The sequence below is a fragment of the Saccostrea echinata genome, unplaced genomic scaffold, assembly GCF_033153115.1.
Source record: "Saccostrea echinata isolate AGI-Se365-2 ecotype Australia unplaced genomic scaffold, CSIRO_AGI_Sech_v1 ptg000033l, whole genome shotgun sequence".
NCBI lineage: Eukaryota > Metazoa > Mollusca > Bivalvia > Ostreida > Ostreidae > Saccostrea > Saccostrea echinata.
In genome coordinates, this window is record NW_026889782.1 from 25,967,554 (window position 1) to 25,988,211 (window position 20,658).

The following is a 20,658-nucleotide window of genomic DNA, read 5'->3' on the forward strand; positions in this document are numbered from 1 at the left end:
ATATCCGTGTTCAAGATACTAAAGTTTAAGTGTGGTTTTCTTTAAAAAGTCCATTTTTAGTGAGGCAAAATACTTCCATGTTTTTTTCTCTGTCAAAATAATGGGTTAATCCTGCCAAAGATTATACATCTATTTTTATTTTCGATAATCGACGCAAACGTTAGAATCCTTCAATATTGCTTGAATCTAAACTGATAATATTTATGAAGATCCCCTTTAGAGAAAACAGAAAAATGTCGAAAAGTATATATGATATGTTGATTTCAGTAATTTTTTTTCATTTACATTTAAGAACATTTTTTTAGAGGCAGGATAAATTATGATGTTTAACTAGGAAAAACTTTGTAACATTGTTAAAATAAATTTTGCGTGGAACGTATACACAGAGTCATAGAAAACTCTCTTTTAATGAATTAATGCAGTTCATATGACATTTCGCATTGACCCTCAGTTCACAAAGTTAGGTGCCCTTTATCCCCTTATCCTAATAACATGCCTAGTTTGCATATTTTTACTTGTCAGTCGCCCTAGAATGACGTCACAAAAACTTCTTGAAGGGTTTGAATTTAAGTTATACACATTTTATAACCAAATAAATCAAGGAAACAATGAGAACTAAATATATACAAAATTAAATAAAAGTAAATTTATGCAAAAACAAAACAAACAAAAAACAAGAAACAAATTAAAATAAAATAAATGAAATGTTGAACTGTTTATAAAATTCAGAATCTTGTTCAGAATTTCATTTTTCCCTTTGGTGTATTTTTCACATATAAGACCAGAGATAAATTTTGAAAAAAAAATCACTTTTTTAAACTCTCACAATGCCTTTATGGTAGGGTTTTGTCTTGGAATTAAACAATGAATTTCAATGATAAATGTTCAATTCTTTCTCCAAAGTTAATTCAAACATATAGAGTACGCTGCTCTCGAGGTGTCCGTCAGGACTACCATTTCAACTCTCTCTAACATATGCTGTTTTTTCTGCATCAAACCGACGCACTTTCACATTGGACAGGCTACTGTACATGTAGCAGCAATAGAAAACCCAGCACCATTGACATACATGTGTCAATATACGGGACGAAAGCCCTAGGAAATTGGACCAAGGGAAATATTTGGACAATCATATTAATATTTGTAGATTCTAACTTTGTTGACATATTTTACAACTTACAATATAATTCCTGTAAATATTTGATGTACTTTAGAACACCTGCATCGGCTACTACAAAACAAGCCAAACAGGTCTTATCTTGGCTGTAACTTTCCCGGATATTACTCAAACAAGAGCACACATGTACGTAAAATTACAAATCGAGGGGCTCTTCACACGATACTGGCCAACATGTACAATCAAAAGCTAAGGGGTTCCTCAAAAGATAAATTTAGTTTGTTTCAAAGTGGCATAGACTCGATCAGACTTGAAGTTAACATTTTCTAAATATCATGACATATATGTTGCAAGAGCATGTGAAATGTAATAAAGGTGTTGTTAGAAACTTATTTGATCTCGATATTATTAAAACTACAAATTTCAAAATGCGTTTGATTTTAAAACAAATTTGAATTTAAATGTCTCGTTTCCTTAATAACCTAACGCCGGATGTGCCTTTCCCTTCCTAAGCACCTGATCCCACCTCTGGTATTTCTGCGGGTCCGAATGTAAGCACTGATCAAAGATTGTAATGTTGTTTGTTTTTAGATCGATTACTTGTCGTTATCTATACCCTTTTCATTGCATCTTATCCAATTGCAATTTATTGAGATATACTTTACCCTTAATGTAAAAAAAATTGCTAAATGAAAATGAAAACTATTTCAACAAAAATCAGCAAATTCGGAGTAGAAAAGCAAAACTGGGTCAATAGCATTGTCAGTCCGTGCTCAGTGATATGTGCAAATTTTACAAATTGAATACACTCGGTGAAACGTAAACATGAAACATAACACAGCGCCTTCCTTTTTTACAAACACAGGTGTCTGACTTTTCTATCAATTAACAGTAGTTATTCAAATGGATATCAATTGCGGCCCGTTATAAGCAAACCTATTCTTGTACTCATATGAAGCAGAATTCATTCAAAAGCTTCTACATGAGGGGAAGAACTTGCTTTCGCTTTCAACTCGATGTTAAGATATATTAATTATATCAATTAACAATAACCCTCACGAAAGCTCAGTCGGTAGAGCGCTCGCTCCGTGATCGAAAGGTTGTGAGTTTGAATCTCGGCTGCGACTGTCAATAGGAAGTAACTGTTTCTTCGCCAAGTTCTCGGCACTTTGAAGTGAAAGTTGCGGGTCCTTCAAGTGAGACCTTAAAAACAAAAACCTAGGCCCCGTGTTACGGCAGGCGTTGGCACGATAAACATCTTTCACTGCTCAATGGCCATGAGTGCCGAGTAAAGGTCAAAATTTGAAGCCCTTCACCGGTATCTGATGACGTCTCTATATGAGTGAAAAATTCTCAAATGGGACATAAAAACAACATACAATCAATTAACAATAGTTACTTCCATTCTTATATCGATTTTAAATACCCCAGTGATCTTGAAATAAAAGACACCACAGAGTCTTACAGAGACTTTATTCTATCTAAGAAATAGATTAAAGTTGCTTCATTATTCCTACCTTAATTTTAATGGTACAAATATAAGCAGAAATAAAGTTGAAATTAAAAAGTAGGACAAAGTAGTACAAAGAAAGTTTGAATGAGTATAAAGAAGAAACTTTTAAGTACGTATTGAACGTAAACGTGGGTCTTATGCCACCAGTCGACGAAACGTACCATTAACAATATTTTACCGGGCCATAAAGAAAATTTTGTATATTTAATACTCTTGTGTGTTTTCTCGCATTTTCAGGCTCATAGGAAGCTTTTTTCATAGGAAGCTTTTTTAGGGGGGGGGGGCACCAAAAAAAAAAATAAATAAAAATAAAACTAGAAACTAAAGTAACGGCGATACATTTTAAAAATCAGAAAACAGTTTTAACCGTGTTTTGGATCTTAAATCAAATAACTTTTCTGTGACAAGGTGAAGAGAACAAACAGTTATCGATCCAATAACAAGAGGCCCAAGGGCCTTGAATCGCTCTTCTGATAAACTGTACAACCTATCACTTCTATTTGAAGCCCAAAAAAATCCTGTATATTTAGATAAACCCTTGAAATTCCAATTCACACTCTGAGAACCCAAGATGATTCTAAGCCAATTAGTACCTGAGAGTTGGTCATGGTGACCTACTTTTCACTTGTCATTCTCTGAGGACCCATCAACTAAGTTTGATGATTCTAAGCCAATTAATACCTAAAATTTTTTTAAAATTATAACCATAAAAATTTATAAGTAGGTCAAAGTGACCTACTTTTCAGTTGTTGTACTCCAAAAACTCTAGATGCATCAACTGACAAAGTTTGGTGTTAATTAGTACCTGAAATATTTAATTAAAGCCATAAATTTTCAAAAGTAGTTCACGGTGACCTACTTTTCAATTTTTGTACTCCGAGGACCCAAGATGCATCAACTGACAAAGTTTGATGATTCTAAGCCAATTAGTACCCAAAATATTTAATTAAAGCCATAAATTTTAAAAAGTAGGTCACCGTGACCTACATTTCAGTCAACCTACTCCGAGGTCACAACATGCATCACCTGACAAATTTTTATGATTCTAAAGCCAAATAGTACTCGAAAATATTAAATACACCCATAAAATTTCAAAAGTAGGTCACCGTGACCTACTTTTCAGTTGTGGTACTCCAAGGACCCAATATGCATCAACTGTAAAAGTTTGATGATTCTAAGCCAATAAAGTACCTGAAATATTTAATTGAAGCCATAAATTTTCAAAAGTAGGTCACGGTGACCTACTTTTCAGTTGTTGTGCTCTGAGGATCCAAGATGCATCAACTGACAAAGTTTGATGATTCTAAGCCAATTAGTACCTGAAATATTTAATTAAAGCCATAAATTTTCAAAAGTAGGTCACAGTGACCTACTTTTCAGTTGATGTTTTTTGAGGACCCAAAATGCATCAACTGACAAAGTTTTATGATCATAGGCCTTGAAATGTCCAAATTATGCCTCTAAAATGCTTTGAAATCGAATGCCTGCAAAGTTCAGAAAGTAGGTCACTGTGACGTACTTTTTAATAAATCTGTTTTATGGCCCCAAGATGCATCAGTTTACAAGATTTAATGATTCTTAACCCCTTGGTATTCGAATTAATGACCTTAATTGTTTTGAAAAAGATTAGCAATAAAATTTAAAAAGTAGGTCATGGTGACCTACTTTTAAGTTGACGTACTTCAAGGCCCCAAGATATATTAATTGACAAAGTTTGATGATCATAGGCCTTAAATTGTTCAAAATATGCCTCTAAATCATTTTGAAAAAGAATGGCCGCAAAATTTGAAAAGTAGGTCACCGTGACCTACTTTTGAGTCAACAGGATTTGAAGTCCTTAGATGCATCAACTGACAAGATTTGATGATCCTAGCCCTTATAGTAAGCAAAATATCAACATTTTAATAAAATGTAATTTTTGGTCAACTTTGAAGTGACCTTGAGACCACGCCCTTTGCCCCAGGGTAAATCCCCGTGCAAATTTTAATCTATAATATATCTTCATCCTTTTGTGTAAGTTTGGTGATAATCTGCCAAGTAGTTCTTGAGAAGAAGATTTTTTAGCAACCAGTACTTTTGTTTTTATTTTCCTAATTATCTCCCCTTGATTAAGGGTCACAACCCTAGTTTTAGTATAAAAGAAAGCCCTTGGGCCAAGGATACCCTATGACAAATTTGACAATAATTGGCCAAGGGGTTCTTGAGTTATGGCCCATATTCTAAAAAGTTTACGCACACCGCACGCCGCACACCGCACAAATGGCCATAGCATTAGCTCTTTGAGCCTTTGGCTCAGAAGAGCTAAAAATCCATAATGAAGACACATTTGTGAGCAGGGCATAAGACTCGGACCCCTGGAAATTCCAGAGGTGGGATCAGGTGCATAGGATGAGTAAGCATCCCCTGTTGACCGTTTACACCCGCCGTGAGCCCATGTATATATCAGATAGACGGAACATTCCGTAGTCAAATTCAGTATTAAAAAAAACAATTTCTATGAAAAACGTCAGCCAACATATGACCCAAGGACAGGTTAAATTTTCTAAATCTTCCAAAGTCTTCCATAACGACCATAGAATATACAAAATGTTGACTTTAAACGAGGTTGTTTTAAACTTATCTGTAAGTAGCTTGCCTCTTTTCTTTTAAATTGATCGTACTCGGAGCATGCTCGTAAGTATCGAATAAGTTGGGACATCGCTTATACCGGCTACAAAAGTGTCGAATTAAACATGTCACATTGTTTATACCTATAAATTGATACTGTGTCGTTATATTTTATTCAGCCAAAATTGAATGTAGTCATTCTTAAAACTCTGCTCTAATTCAATTTCAACGTACGATTGAGTAAACACTATAATTTAAGCTTAAAGAAAAAAGAAAATTGAATTCTCTCTAGTTACAGGATATATTTAGCAACTTTTAGATAAAGTTATATTCATGTTTCATGTCATTTAAATCTGTTATATGTCATAATTAAGCAGTAATATTGTAATAATTATTGTAAAAATGAGTCTTACAAACAAAGATTATATTGGTACCTGGGACAGTATTGATCATGTTATCTATCTAATTTCTTTATCATTTCTGAATTACTGAAGAAGGATAGATGGTTTTCATAATGCCCCTCGACCGCTGAAACGTTTAACACATAACTCTAACCCTTTTTTTCTTCTTCAGGTGCTTATGTTTCTTTGCAACAAGTATCTACTTTATGTGTATTTCTTTATATGAAGGGGAAAGTTCCTTTGATTCATAAATACTGAATCAGAGGGTGAAAATATGGAATGGTGTATTAAAGGGAGAAATAGAGTTAGAGGTGGAATGGTGTATTAAAGGGAGAAATAGAGTTAGAGGTGGAATGGTGTATTAAAGGGAGAAATAGAGTTAGAGGTGGAATGGTGTATTAAAGGGAGGAATAGAGTTGGATGTGGAATGGTGTATTAAAGGGAGAAATAGAGTTAGAGGTGGAATGGTGTATTAAAGGGAGAAATAGAGTTAGAGGTGGAATGGTGTATTAAAGGGAGGAATAGAGTTGGATGTGGAATGGTGTATTAAAGGGAGAAATAGAGTTAGAGGTGGAATGGTGTATTAAAGGGAGAAATAGAGTTAGAGGTGGAATGGTGTATTAAAGGGAGGAATAGAGTTGGATGTGGAATGGTGTATTAAAGGGAGAAATAGAGGTGGAAAAGTGTGTAGATAGATGAATTAGATTAAGATATAGTGTATCGATAGATGAATTAGATTAAGATATAGTGTATCGATAGATGAATTAGATTAAGATTTAGTGTATCGATAGATGAATTAGATTAAGATAGAGTGTATCTATAGATAAATTAGATTTGAACTTGAAATAATGTATCCTTAGATGAATTAGACTTAGACTTAAAATAGTGTGTTTACAGATGTATTAAATTTATACTTGCAATCATATAATGTTTGTGAAAAAATGAGCAGTGAATCAAGTTTTTTTTACTCGAATGAAATAATTCATAACATCTTTATTTTTTTATTCCGAAGCCGTGTTTTAATTTCCTGTGCAGTTTTAAAAAATTATGAGAAATTGATTAATAAATGACAAAAGTCAATGAAATATTAAAGTCTTGATTCTTTCTCCTATTATATTTAGTTTGTGTTGTTATCACGTTACTCCTCTCATGTATAACTGTAGGCATCATAAACTGGCTTTATTTAAAAAATAATTTAGGAATGTGATGATTCATTCAACGTATGTGGTAATTGTCCCCTTTATTATAAAAACAGTATTGATTGATTAGTAGAAAGCTGGATGCATTTATGGACCGGTTTTAAACAATGATGATTATACAAAAGATTAAATGTCACGAGCATTTAAATTATTTAGTTTGAAATGAAAAGGGGACCTCAATTATCGTAAACAGATAGCAACGTTCTGTTCATTACTTTGGTAATGTCCCTGCACAATTTATAATAAGCCAACAAATGGTGCAGATTAATTCAACCATTAAACCAAATCGTGCAAGCATTTATAGACTAAACTATTGTGAAGGATTCTCGAGAGATTTTTTAATTCTAAACGAAAAGGCAACTTTTAAAGCTATGATATTCGAATTTCTTTCATACAATGGCTACTTTTTGATAGTTCATGAGTACTAAGAAAAAAAAATATCAGTGCATTTGACATGTTCCTCCCCTGAAAAGCGTGCACAGCATTTATTGCTTACACAAGATGAAACGCGTCCTTTACGTTTGGCTTAATGGTGGCTTATGGGTCCTTAATGATGGCTAAATGTTTGTCTTTAAGTCACCATTAAGCACCTTTAAGCTACCTTTAAGTAATGAATACACCATCATTAAGTTACCATTAAGCCTTCCAAAGTCCTTAATGGGTGCTTAAAGGTAGCCTAGTGTTAGCTTAATGGTGACTTATATGTGCTTAATGGTACCTTCTAAACAATCTTTAAGTCACCATAAAGCCACCATTAAGCCAGACTTGTAGGTGCTTAATGTCTTAACTCCATTAAGCTACCATTAAACTACCTTTAAGGCACCATTAAGTCACCATTACGCAGTCGATAAAACTGCTTTAATGGGTTAAATATTATTTTTATAATGATTTCTTCACAAAAAATTATAACTGTCGAGTTAACACATTTGTTAATTCGGCGAAAATAATGTAAAAGAAAGAAAAATAAAAAAAAAAAAAAAATGAAAAGAAAAAAAGCCGTTCCCAACAGGATTCGATCCCACGACCTTTAGATTGGAGGGCGAACGTTTTAACCACTGTGCTAACGGTGCTGTTGATATTGTAGTAAACATTAAGTCACCATTAAGATGCAGCTTAAAGGTGCCATAATGGTAGCTTAATGAAGAGTAGGCATTAAGCACCTAGAAGCTGCAGCTTAATGGTGGCTTAAAGGAATTAACTTCTATAAGCCACCATTAAGCCACCATTAGGCGATTGCTTAAAGATGGTCTTTCGTCCTGTGTTAGCAAAATATATTAAACTAGTAGACTAATTGTTCTCGAACAATTAGAGGTCTTTCCACCTTCTTTAAATTTCATATATTCTTCATATTTAAAACTCTACTATTTATTTTTATACAAAAGAAACCAGAAATGGCTTGAGAGATGGAAAAAATGAAATTTAAAAAAAATTAAATGACCTTGACCTTTGACCTTGAACAATTATTTAAGTTCATAAGTCAAGGGTCACATTGCACTTAACCCCATGCTTTTACGACTTTTAGTTTTAAAGTTATAAGGTTTAATAGTAAGAGCAAAGATGTAAAAGGGCGATAACTCATATAAGGGGTCATCGGATCCTTTCGCACTGAATAGATTGAAGTTGTGTCTGAAGGCCCCAAGGACATTAGTGAAGGTTTCATATCTCTGCAGTTTACGGTTTCGGAGGAGTAGCGATAACAAGGTTTTCAGTGAAAGGCGCAATAACTTTTAAAAGGGTAAATCTTAGGGGACAAGTATGAAATCTTTGAAATAGTTTTAAGAGGACATATTAAAGATGCAAAGAAATTTAGTATATAATGAAAGACAAAAGAGATATAAAAAGAGCTTAATTTCTCAAATTTTGAATGACCTTTACCTTTGACCTTTACAAAATTTTCAAGATCTGAGTTCAAAGAATTTAATGCAGTTGGTTCCATGTCTCTACGACTTATCGTTTTGAAAATTTTTCATTATTTGTAAACTTCATAAACTTTCAGGGGCAATAACTCATTGAAGGGGTGGACAAATCATTTCGCAATGAATAGATTGAAAAGTCCTCTCAAGTAGTCAAAGACATTGGTGAAGGTTCTGTATCTCTACGATTTACGGTGTCGAAAGAGTAGCGATAACAAGCTATTCTTGCGAAAGTGGCAATAACTTCGTAAGAAGTCATAAGTCAAACACGTTGGGTCGTTTTTCGGAATAACTTTTAATATCCAGTATCATGAAATATAAAGTTTTTCGATACGCCTTGTGGTTAGAAAAGTCCGGGAAAAAAAGAATAATAATAATAACTAGCAGACTAATTGTTCTCGAACAATAAATTTCATATATTTTTCATATTTTACTCTCTAAAGTTAACTTTTATACAAAAAGAATCCATAAATGGCTTGAAAGATAGAAAAAATGAAAAATTAAAATTTTTGAAATGACCTTGACCTTTGACCTTGAACAAATATTCAAGGTCAAAGGTGAAGGGTCACATTGCACTTAACCCCATGCTTTTACGACCTTTAATTTTAAAGTTATAAGGTTTAATAGTAAGTGTAACGAAATTAAAGGGCGATAACTCATATAAGGGGTTATTGGATACTTTCGCACTGAATAGATTGAAGTTGTGTCTCAAGACCCTGAAGACATTAGTGAAGGTTTTGTGCCTCTACGGTTTACGGTTTCGGAGGAGTAGCGATAACAAGGCTTTCAGTAAAAGGGGCAATAACTTTTAAAGGGGTAAATCTTAGGGGACAAGTATGAAATCTTTGAAATAGTTTTAAAAGGACATATTAATGATGCAAAGATATTTAGTATATGTTGAAAGACAAAAGAGATATAAGAATAGCTTAATTTCTCACATTTTGAATGACCTTGACCTTTGACCTTGAAAGAAATTTCAAGGTCTGAGGTAAAAGAATCTGATGCAGTTGGTTCCATGTTTCTACGACTTATCGTTTTGAAAATTTTTCATTATACGTAAACTTCATAAACTTTCAGGGGTAATAACTCATTGAAGGGGTCAATGAATACCTTCGCAATGATTAGATTGAAGAGTCTTCTAAATTAGTCGAAGAAATTGGTGAAGGTTTCGTATCTCTACGGTTAACGGTTTCAAAGGAGTAGCGATAACAAGCTTTTATTACGAAAGGGGTAATAACTCTTTGAGGGGTCAAAGTTCATTTATGCAGGGTCAAATGCAAAAATCTTTTCCGGAGTACATTCTCATGGACAATAAATCTTTTCGAAAGATCTTGAAACAAAAAAGCGTCCGGGGAAAAAAAAATAATAATAAACAGAACAATTTCAATAGGTCTTTCCACAAAAAGGTGGAAAGATCTAACTAGGAGACTAATTGTTCAGAGAACAATTAGAGGCCTTTCCACCTTTTTAAGTGTTTCCATGTCATTTGGGTTGAGAACAAGTAGAAAAATGCAAAAAAAAAAAATGCTCCTCCAGCTGGGATTGAACTCAGAACCCAGGTGCGCTAACCATTCGGCCACGCATTCCGATAACATACGTAAGTTAATTGTTTAAGACTATAGAAGAAATGCAAGCGTATTTTTAGAATCGGTAGGGGAAGAAAGATGTTCCGTAAAAGGAAATAGTTCCTGAATTTGCAAGCAGTATACAAAATAATAAGGGACGGGCTGCGTGAGAAAACGTTAACACTGTTCCCTAATGAAAAAGTATTAAAGGACTGTAGCCTGATTCATCGATATTGTGAGCATGCTGATTTTTTTGTAAATAGGTTCGTTTTAAGCTTAAAAGATCGGGTTCGGATTTTAACATTTCTGACTGAATATCCTGAAATGAATATGAAACATTTAAATAAGCATTTCTTTGGGTTTAATTAAATATGTGTAGCCCAAATTTAATTCCCAACATGCATTTTTAGAAGGGAAACACGACAATGAAAGCGAGAATTGTTTTTAATATACCGAAAATCGCTATTTCTGGAAACTGATTAATTCTAAATAAAAATCAAATAAATTCCAAATGTAAAAGAAAGAGAGAATGTTTGGTATTAAAATGTCGTATCCTATCAGGAGAATTGAATGCTACTAACGACATCTGAAGAAATAGCCGATAAAAGGTTTAGATCATTTCTTCGTTCACCTGCACTTCAATTTCAAACACAACAGAACTTGTAGTTTTTGCCGAGAAACTTCATGACTTCTATAAATTTACAAGACTCACCGTAAAACTCTCCAGAAAGTTACTTTGAGGTCTGTACTACATTTGTACCAAATTTGGTGACGATCCGAGGTCTGGTTGAATTCTAGAGTAATATTCTACATTGTTGTTGATGTGATTTTTTTTTTAAAAAGGAGGGGGGTGAATTATTTATTTTATGCCTCTTTTAAACTAAGAATTGTAACTACCTCCACATCCTTAAGCCTTATTGTGACCTTTGAGTCAAGGTCAAAGGTCAAGGTCATTCAAAAAAAAAAAAAAAACAAGAAATCTTTACTTTCTGTGTTTTTACCTGATACTGGAGCTGGATGCATGTCCTAACTTTTCCATTTGACCCAATGTCAAAGGTCAAGGTCAAAGTTCAAGGTCATTTGGTGAATTGCTATATTTCACACATATATAAGGGATTTCTTATGTTTTTAAATGACCTTGACCTTTGACCTTGATCTATATTTCAAGATCAAAGGTCAAATATGCCGATGCAGTTGGTCCCATGTCTCTAGGATACACCGTTTTAAAAATAAGTTCATTAATTGTAAGTAGCGTAAACTTTCAGGGGCAGTAACTTATACAAGGGACCAAAGAATGCTTTCGCAATGATAGAACAAAGAAAGTACTAAATGAGTCAAAGACACTGATGAAGGTTTGGAATCTCTACGGTTTACGGTTTCGGAGGAGTAGCGATAACAAGGTTTTGTTGCAAAAGGGGTGACAACTTTTGAATGGGTCAAGCTCGGGGAACAAGAATGAAATCTTTGAAATAGTTTTAGAAGGACATATTACAGATGCAAAGATATTCAATATATGTTAAAAGACAAAAAAGATATTAAAAAAGCTAATTTTCTCATATTTTGAATGACCTTGACCTTTGACCTTCACAAAAATTTCAAGGTCAGAGGTCACAAAATCTAATGCAGTTGGTCCCATGTCTTTACGACTTATCGTTTGGAGAATTTTGTCATTATTCGTAAACATCAAAAACTCTCAGGGGCAGTAACTTATTAAAGGCTCGACAAATCGTTTCGCAATGAAAAGATTGAAAAGTCCTCTCGAGTAGTCGAAAACATTGGTGAAGGTTCTGTATCTCTACGGTTTATGGTTTCGAAGGAGTAGCGATAACAGGCTATTCCTGCGAAAGGGGCAATAACATTGTAAGAAGTCATGGGTCAAACACGGGGGGTCGTTTTTCGAAATAACTTTTAATGTCCAGTATCATGAACTATAAAGTTTTTCGATAAGTCTTGCGGTTTAAAAAGTCCGGGAAGAAAAAGAATAATAACTAGGAGACTAATTGTTCTCGAACAATTAGAGGTCTTTCCACCTTCTTTAAATTTCTTTAATCTGATATTCTACTATCCAATGTTAATTTTATTGCAAAAAAAATCCATAAATGGCTTGAAAGATAGAAAAAATGAAAATTTTAAAATTTTGAAATGACCTTGACCTTTGACCTTGAACAAATATTCAAGGTCAAAGGTCAAGGGTCACATTGCACTTGACCCCATGCTTCTATGTCTTTTACTTATAAAGTTATGAGGTTTAATAGTAAGCGCAAAGACGTTAAAGGGCGATAACTCATATAAGGGGTCATCGGATACTTTTGCACTGAATAGATTGAAGTTGTGTCTAAAGACCCTGAAGACATTGATGAAGGTTTTGTGTCTCTACGGTTTATGGTTTCAGAGGAGTAGCGATAACAAGGTTTTCAGTAAAAGGGGCAATAACTCTTAAAGGGGTAAATCTTAGGGGACAAGCATGAAATATTTGAAATAGTTTTAAGAGGACATATTAATGGTACAAAGATACTTAGTATACATTGAAAGACAAAAGAGATATAAAAAGAGCTTAATTTCTCATTTTTTGAATGACCTTGACCTTTGACCTTGACATAAATTTCAAGGTCTGAGGTCAAAGAATCTTATCCAGTTAGTTTCATGTCTCTACGACTTATCGTTTTGAAAAAAAATTATTATTTGTAAACTTCAAAAACTTTCAGGGGCAGTAACTCATAAAAGGGCTCCATGAGTACTTTCGCAATGAAAAGATTGAAGAGTCTCCTCAAATAGTCGAAGACATTGGTGAAGGTTTCGTACCTCTACGGTTTACGGTTTCGAAGGAGTAGCGATAACAAGCTTTTATTGCAAAAGGGGTAATAACTCTTAGAGGGGTCAAAGTTCATATACGCAGGGTCAACTGTAAAAATCTTTTAAAGAGTACATTCTTATAGACTATAAATCTTTTCGATATATCTTGAAACATAGAATCACATCAGGGGGTGGAAAAATAATAATAATAATAATAATAATAATAATAACAAACAGAAGAATATCAATAGGTCTTTCCACAGAAAGGTGGAAAGACCTAACTAGTAGACTAATTGTTCTCGAACAATTAGAGGTCTTTCCACCTTCTCTAAATTTCATATATTCTTCACATTTAACTGTCTACTGCTTATTTTTATACAAAAGAAACCAGAAATGGCTTGAGAGATGGAAAAAATGAAAATTTTAAAATTTTTGAAATGACCTTGACCTTTGACCTTGAAAAATATTCAAGGTCAAAGGTCAAGGGTCACATTGCACTTGACCCCATGCTTCTACGACTTTTAGTTTTAAAGTTATAAGGTTTAATAGTAAGCACAAAGACGTTAAAGGGCGATAACTCATATAAGGGATCACCGGATACTTTCGCACTGAATAGATTGAAGTTGTGTCTAAAGACCCTTAAGACATCAGTGAAGGTTTTGTGTCTCTATGGTTTACGGTTTCGGAGGAGTAGCGATAACAAGGTTTTCAGTAAAAGGGGCAATAACTATTATAGGGGTAAATCTTAGGGGACAAGTATGAAATCTTTGAAATGGTTTTAAAAGGACATATTAATGATGCAAAGATATTTAGTATATGTTGAAAGACAAAAGAGATATAAAAAGAGCTTAATTTCTCATATTTTGAATGACCTTGACCTTTGACCTTTGCATATATTTTAAGGTCAAAGGTCAAAGAATCTCATGCAGTTGGTCCCATGTCTCTATGACTTATCGTTTTGAAAATTTTTAATTATTTGTAAACATCAAAAACTTTCAGGGGCAATAACTCATAAAAGGGGTCAACAAAAACTTTCGCAATGAAAAGATTGAAGAGTCCTCTCAATTAGTCGAAGACATTGGTGAAGGTTCCGTACCTCTACGGATTACAGTTTCGAAGGAGTAGCGATAACAAGGTTTTTTGTACCAGGGGCAAGAACTCTGAAAGGGGTCATAGGTCATACTCGTTGGGTATTTTTTCGAAATAACTTTTGATGTCGAGTATCATGAACTATAAAGTTTTTCGATAAGTCTTTCGGTTCAAAAGGCCGTAGCGGAAAAATAATAATAATAACTAGTAGACTAATTGTTCTCGAACAATTAGAGGTCTTTCCACCTTCTTTAAATTTCATATATTTTTCATATTTTACTCTCTAAAGTTAATTTTTATACAAAAGGTATCCATAAATGGCTTGAAAGATAGAAAAAATTAAAAAAAAATTTGAAATGACCTTGACCTTTGACCTTGAACAAATATTCAAGGTCAAAGGTCAAGGGTCACATTTTACTTGACCCCATGCTTCTACGACTTTTGATTTTCAAGTTATAAGGTTTAATAGTAAGCGCAAAGACATTAAAGGGTGATAACTCATATAAGGGGTCATCGGACACTTTCACACTGAATAGATTGAAGTTGTGTCTAAAGACCCTGAATACATTAGTGAAGGTTTTGTGTCTTTACGGTTTATGGTTTCGGAGGAGTAGCGATAACAAGGTTTTCAGTAAAAGGGGCAATAACTTTAAAAGGGGTAAATCTTAGGGACAAGTATGAAATCTTTGAAATAGTTTTAAGAGGACATATTAATGATGCAAAGATATTTAGTATATGTTGAAAGACAAAAGAGATATAAAAAAAGCTTAATTTCTCATATTTAGAATGATCTTGACCTTTGACCTTGACATAAATTTCAAGGTCTGAGGTCAAAGAATCTTATCCAGTTAGTTTCATGTCTCTACAACTAATCGTTTGGAAAAAAATTTATTATTTGTAAACTTCAAAAACTTTCAGGGGCAATAACTCATAAAAGGGGTCCACGAATACTTTCGCAATGAAAAGATTGAAGAGTCCCCTCAATTAGTCGAAGACATTGGTGAAGGTTCCATACCTCTACGGTTTACGGTTTCGAAGGAGTAGCGATAACAAGCTTTCATTGCAAAAGGGGTAATAACTCTTTGAGGGGTCAAAGTTCATATACGCAGGGTCAACTGCAAAAATCTTTTACAGAGTTCATTCTCATAGACTATAAATCTTTTCGATAAATCTTGAAACTCAAAATCTTGCGGCGGAAAAATAAGAAGAATAACTAGTAGACTAATTGTTCTCGAACAATTAGAGGTCTTTCCACCTTCTTTAAATTTCATATATTTTTCATATTTTACTCTCTAAACTTAATTTTTATACAAAAAGAATTCATAAATGGCTTGAGAGATGGAAAAAATGAAAATTTTAAAAATTTTGAAATGACCTTGACCTTTGACCCTGAACAAATATTCAAGGTCAAAGGTCAAGGGTCACATTGCACTTGACCCCATGCTTCTACGACTTTTAGTTTTAAAGTTATAAGGTTTAATAGTTATCACAAAGACTTTAAGGGGTGATAACTCATATAAGGGGTCATCGGATACTTTCGCTCTGAATAGATTGAAGTTGTGTCTAAAGACCCTGAAGACATTAGTGAAGGTTTTGTGTCTCTACGGTTTACGGTTTCGGAGGAGTAGCGATAACAAGGTTTTCAGTAAAAGGGGCAATAACTTTTAAAGGGGTAAATCTTAGGGAACAAGTATGAAATCTTTGAAATAGTTTTAAGAGGACATATTAATGATGCAAAGATATTAAGTATATGTTGAAAGAAAAAAGAGATATAAAAAGAGCTTAATTTCTCATATTTTGAATGACCTTGACCTTTGACCTTTGCATATATTTTAAGGTCATAGGTCAATGAATCTGATGCAGTTGGTCTCATGTCTCTATAACTTATTGTTTTAAAAATTTTAAATTATTTCTAAAAATCAAAAACTTGGAGGGGCAATAACTCCTTGAAGGGGTCGAGGAATAATTTCGCAATGAATAGATTGAAGAGTCCCCTAAATTAGTCAAGGACATTGGTGAAGGTTTCGTATCTATACGGTTTACGGTTTCAAAGGAGTAGCGATAACAAGCTTTTATTGTGAAAGGGGATGTAACTCCTCAAGGGGTCAAAGATCATATACGCAGGGTCAACTGAAAAAATCTTTAACGGAGTACATTCTCATGAACTATAAATCTTTGCGATAAATCTTGAAACTCAAAATCTTGCGGCGGAAAAATAAGAAGAAGAACTAGTAAACTAATTGTTCTCGAACAATTAGAGGTCTTTCCACCTTCTTTAATTTTCTTGAATTTTTTTACATTTTACTCTCTAAGTTAATTTTTATACAAAAAGAATCCTTAAATGGCTTATCAGATAGAAAAAATGAAAATTTTAAAAATTTTGAAATGACCTTGACCTTTGACCTTGAACAAATATTCAAGGACAAAGATCAAGGGTCACATTGCACTTGACCCCATCCTTCTATGACTTTTAGTTTTAAAGTTATAAGGTTTAATAGTAAGCGCAAAGTCGTTAAAGGGCGATAACTCATATAAGGGGTCATCGGATACTTTTGCACTGAATAGATTGAAATTGTGCCTCAAGACCCTGAAGACATTAGTGAAGGTTTTGTGTCTCTACGGTTTATGGTTTCGGAGGAGTAGCGATAACAAGGTTTTCAGTAAAAGGGGCAATAACTTTAAAAGGGGTAAATCTTAGGGACAAGTATGAAATCTTTGAAATAGTTTTAAGAGGACATATTAATGATGCAAAGATATTTAGTATATGTTGAAAGACAAAAGAGATATAAAAAAAGCTTAATTTCTCATATTTAGAATGATCTTGACCTTTGACCTTGACATAAATTTCAAGGTCTGAGGTCAAAGAATCTTATCCAGTTAGTTTCATGTCTCTACAACTAATCGTTTGGAAAAAAATTTATTATTTGTAAACTTCAAAAACTTTCAGGGGCAATAACTCATAAAAGGGGTCCACGAATACTTTCGCAATGAAAAGATTGAAGAGTCCCCTCAATTAGTCGAAGACATTGGTGAAGGTTCCATACCTCTACGGTTTACGGTTTCGAAGGAGTAGCGATAACAAGCTTTCATTGCAAAAGGGGTAATAACTCTTTGAGGGGTCAAAGTTCATATACGCAGGGTCAACTGCAAAAATCTTTTACAGAGTTCATTCTCATAGACTATAAATCTTTTCGATAAATCTTGAAACTCAAAATCTTGCGGCGGAAAAATAAGAAGAATAACTAGTAGACTAATTGTTCTCGAACAATTAGAGGTCTTTCCACCTTCTTTAAATTTCATATATTTTTCATATTTTACTCTCTAAACTTAATTTTTATACAAAAAGAATTCATAAATGGCTTGAGAGATGGAAAAAATGAAAATTTTAAAAATTTTGAAATGACCTTGACCTTTGACCCTGAACAAATATTCAAGGTCAAAGGTCAAGGGTCACATTGCACTTAACCCCATGCTTCTACGACTTTTAGTTTTAAAGTTATAAGGTTTAATAGTTATCACAAAGACTTTAAGGGGTGATAACTCATATAAGGGGTCATCGGATACTTTCGCTCTGAATAGATTGAAGTTGTGTCTAAAGACCCTGAAGACATTAGTGAAGGTTTTGTGTCTCTACGGTTTACGGTTTCGGAGGAGTAGCGATAACAAGGTTTTCAGTGAAAGGGGCAATAACTTTTAAAGGGGTAAATCTTAGGGAACAAGTATGAAATCTTTGAAATAGTTTTAAGAGGACATATTAATGATGCAAAGATATTAAGTATATGTTGAAAGAAAAAAGAGATATAAAAAGAGCTTAATTTCTCATATTTTGAATGACCTTGACCTTTGACCTTTGCATATATTTTAAGGTCATAGGTCAATGAATCTGATGCAGTTGGTCTCATGTCTCTATAACTTATTGTTTTAAAAATTTTAAATTATTTCTAAAAATCAAAAACTTGGAGGGGCAATAACTCCTTGAAGGGGTCGAGGAATAATTTCGCAATGAATAGATTGAAGAGTCCCCTAAATTAGTCAAGGACATTGGTGAAGGTTTCGTATCTATACGGTTTACGGTTTCAAAGGAGTAGCGATAACAAGCTTTTATTGTGAAAGGGGATGTAACTCCTCAAGGGGTCAAAGATCATATACGCAGGGTCAACTGAAAAAATCTTTAACGGAGTACATTCTCATGAACTATAAATCTTTGCGATAAATCTTGAAACTCAAAATCTTGCGGCGGAAAAATAAGAAGAAGAACTAGTAAACTAATTGTTCTCGAACAATTAGAGGTCTTTCCACCTTCTTTAATTTTCTTGAATTTTTTTACATTTTACTCTCTAAGTTAATTTTTATACAAAAAGAATCCTTAAATGGCTTATCAGATAGAAAAAATGAAAATTTTAAAAATTTTGAAATGACCTTGACCTTTGACCTTGAACAAATATTCAAGGACAAAGATCAAGGGTCACATTGCACTTGACCCCATCCTTCTATGACTTTTAGTTTTAAAGTTATAAGGTTTAATAGTAAGCGCAAAGTCGTTAAAGGGCGATAACTCATATAAGGGGTCATCGGATACTTTTGCACTGAATAGATTGAAATTGTGCCTCAAGACCCTGAAGACATTAGTGAAGGTTTTGTGTCTCTACGGTTTACGGTTTCGGAGGAGTAGCAATAACAAGGTTTTCAGTAAAAGGAGCAATAACTTTTAAAGGTGTAAATCTTAGGGGACAAGTATGAAATCTTTGAAATGGTTTTAAGAGGACATATTAATGATGCAAAGATACTTAGTATACATTGAAAGACAAAAGAGATATAAAAAAAGCTTAATTTCTCATATTTAGAATGACCTTGACCTTTGACCTTGACATAAATTTCAAGGTCTGAGGTCAAAGAATCTTATCCAGTTGGTTTCATGTCTCTACGACTTATCGTTTTGGAAAAAAATTATTTTTTCTAAACTTCAAAAACTTTCAGGGGCAATAACTCATAAAAGGGGTCGACGAATACTTTCGCAATGAAAAGATGAAAAGTCCCCTCAATTAGTCGAAGACATTGGTGAAGGTTCCGAACCTCTACGGTTTACGGTTTCGAAGGAGTAGCGATAACAAGCTTTTATTGCCAAAGGGGTTATAACTCTTGGAGGGGTCAAAGTTCATGTACGCAGGGTCAACTGTAAAAATCTTTTAAAGAGTACATTCCTATAGACTATAAATCTTTTCGATCGATCTTGAAACTTAGAATCACATCAGGGGGTGGAAAAATAATAATAATAACTAGTAAACTAATTGTTCTCGAACAATTAGAGGTCTTTCCACCTTCTTTAAATTTCATATATTTTTCACATTTTACTCTCTAAGTTAATTTTTATACAAAAAGAATCCTTAACTGGCTTATAAGATAGAAAAAATGAAATTTTAAAAATTTTGAAATGACCTTGACCTTTGACCTTGAACAAATATTCAAGGTCAAAGGTCAAGGGTCACATTGCACTTGACCCCATCCTTCTATGACTTTTAGTTTTAAAGTTATAAGGTTTAATAGTAAGCGCAAAGTCGTTAAAGGGCGATAACTCATATAAGGGGTCATCGGATACTCTTGCACTGAATAGATTGAAGTTGTGTCTCAAGACCCCGAAGACATTAGTGAAGGTTTTGTGTCTCTACGGTTTACGGTTTCGGAGGAGTAGCAATAACAAGGTTTTCAGTAAAAGGGGCAATAACTTTTAAAGGGGTAAATCTTAGGGGACAAGTATGAAATCTTTGAAATGGTTTTAAGAGGACATATTAATGATGCAAAGATACTTAGTATACATTGAAAGACAAAAGAGATATAAAAAGAGCTTAATTTCTCATATTTTGAATGACCTTGACCTTTGACCTTGACATAAATTTCAAGGTCTGAGGTCAAAGAATCTTATCCAGTTGGTTTCATGTCTCTACGACTTATCGTTTTGAAAAAAAATTATTTTTTCTAAACTTCAAAAACTTTCAGGGGCAATAACTCATAAAAGGGGTCGACGAATATTTTCGCAATGAAAAGATGAAAAGTCCCCTCAATTAGTCAAAGACATTGGTGAAGGTTCCGAACCTCTACAGTTTACGTTTTTGAAGGAGTAGCGATAACAAGCTTTTATTGCCAAAGGGGTTATAACTCTTGAAGGGGTCAAAGTTCATGTACGCAGGGTCAACTGTAAAAATCTTTTAAAGAGTACATTCTTATAGACTATAAATCTTTTCGATAGATCTTGAAACATAGAATCACATCAGGGGGTGGAAAAATAATAATAATAATAATAACTAGTGCTAATTGTAACGGGAACCGTTACAGATGTTCCCCAAACGGCTCCCCAATCCCTTATGATGCCCCATTCCCTACAAGCTTCAATAAATTAGACAATACTTTTGTAATATAGATGGACACTTTATTTTTAAGGGTATTTCATTGGAAAACTACTCCGA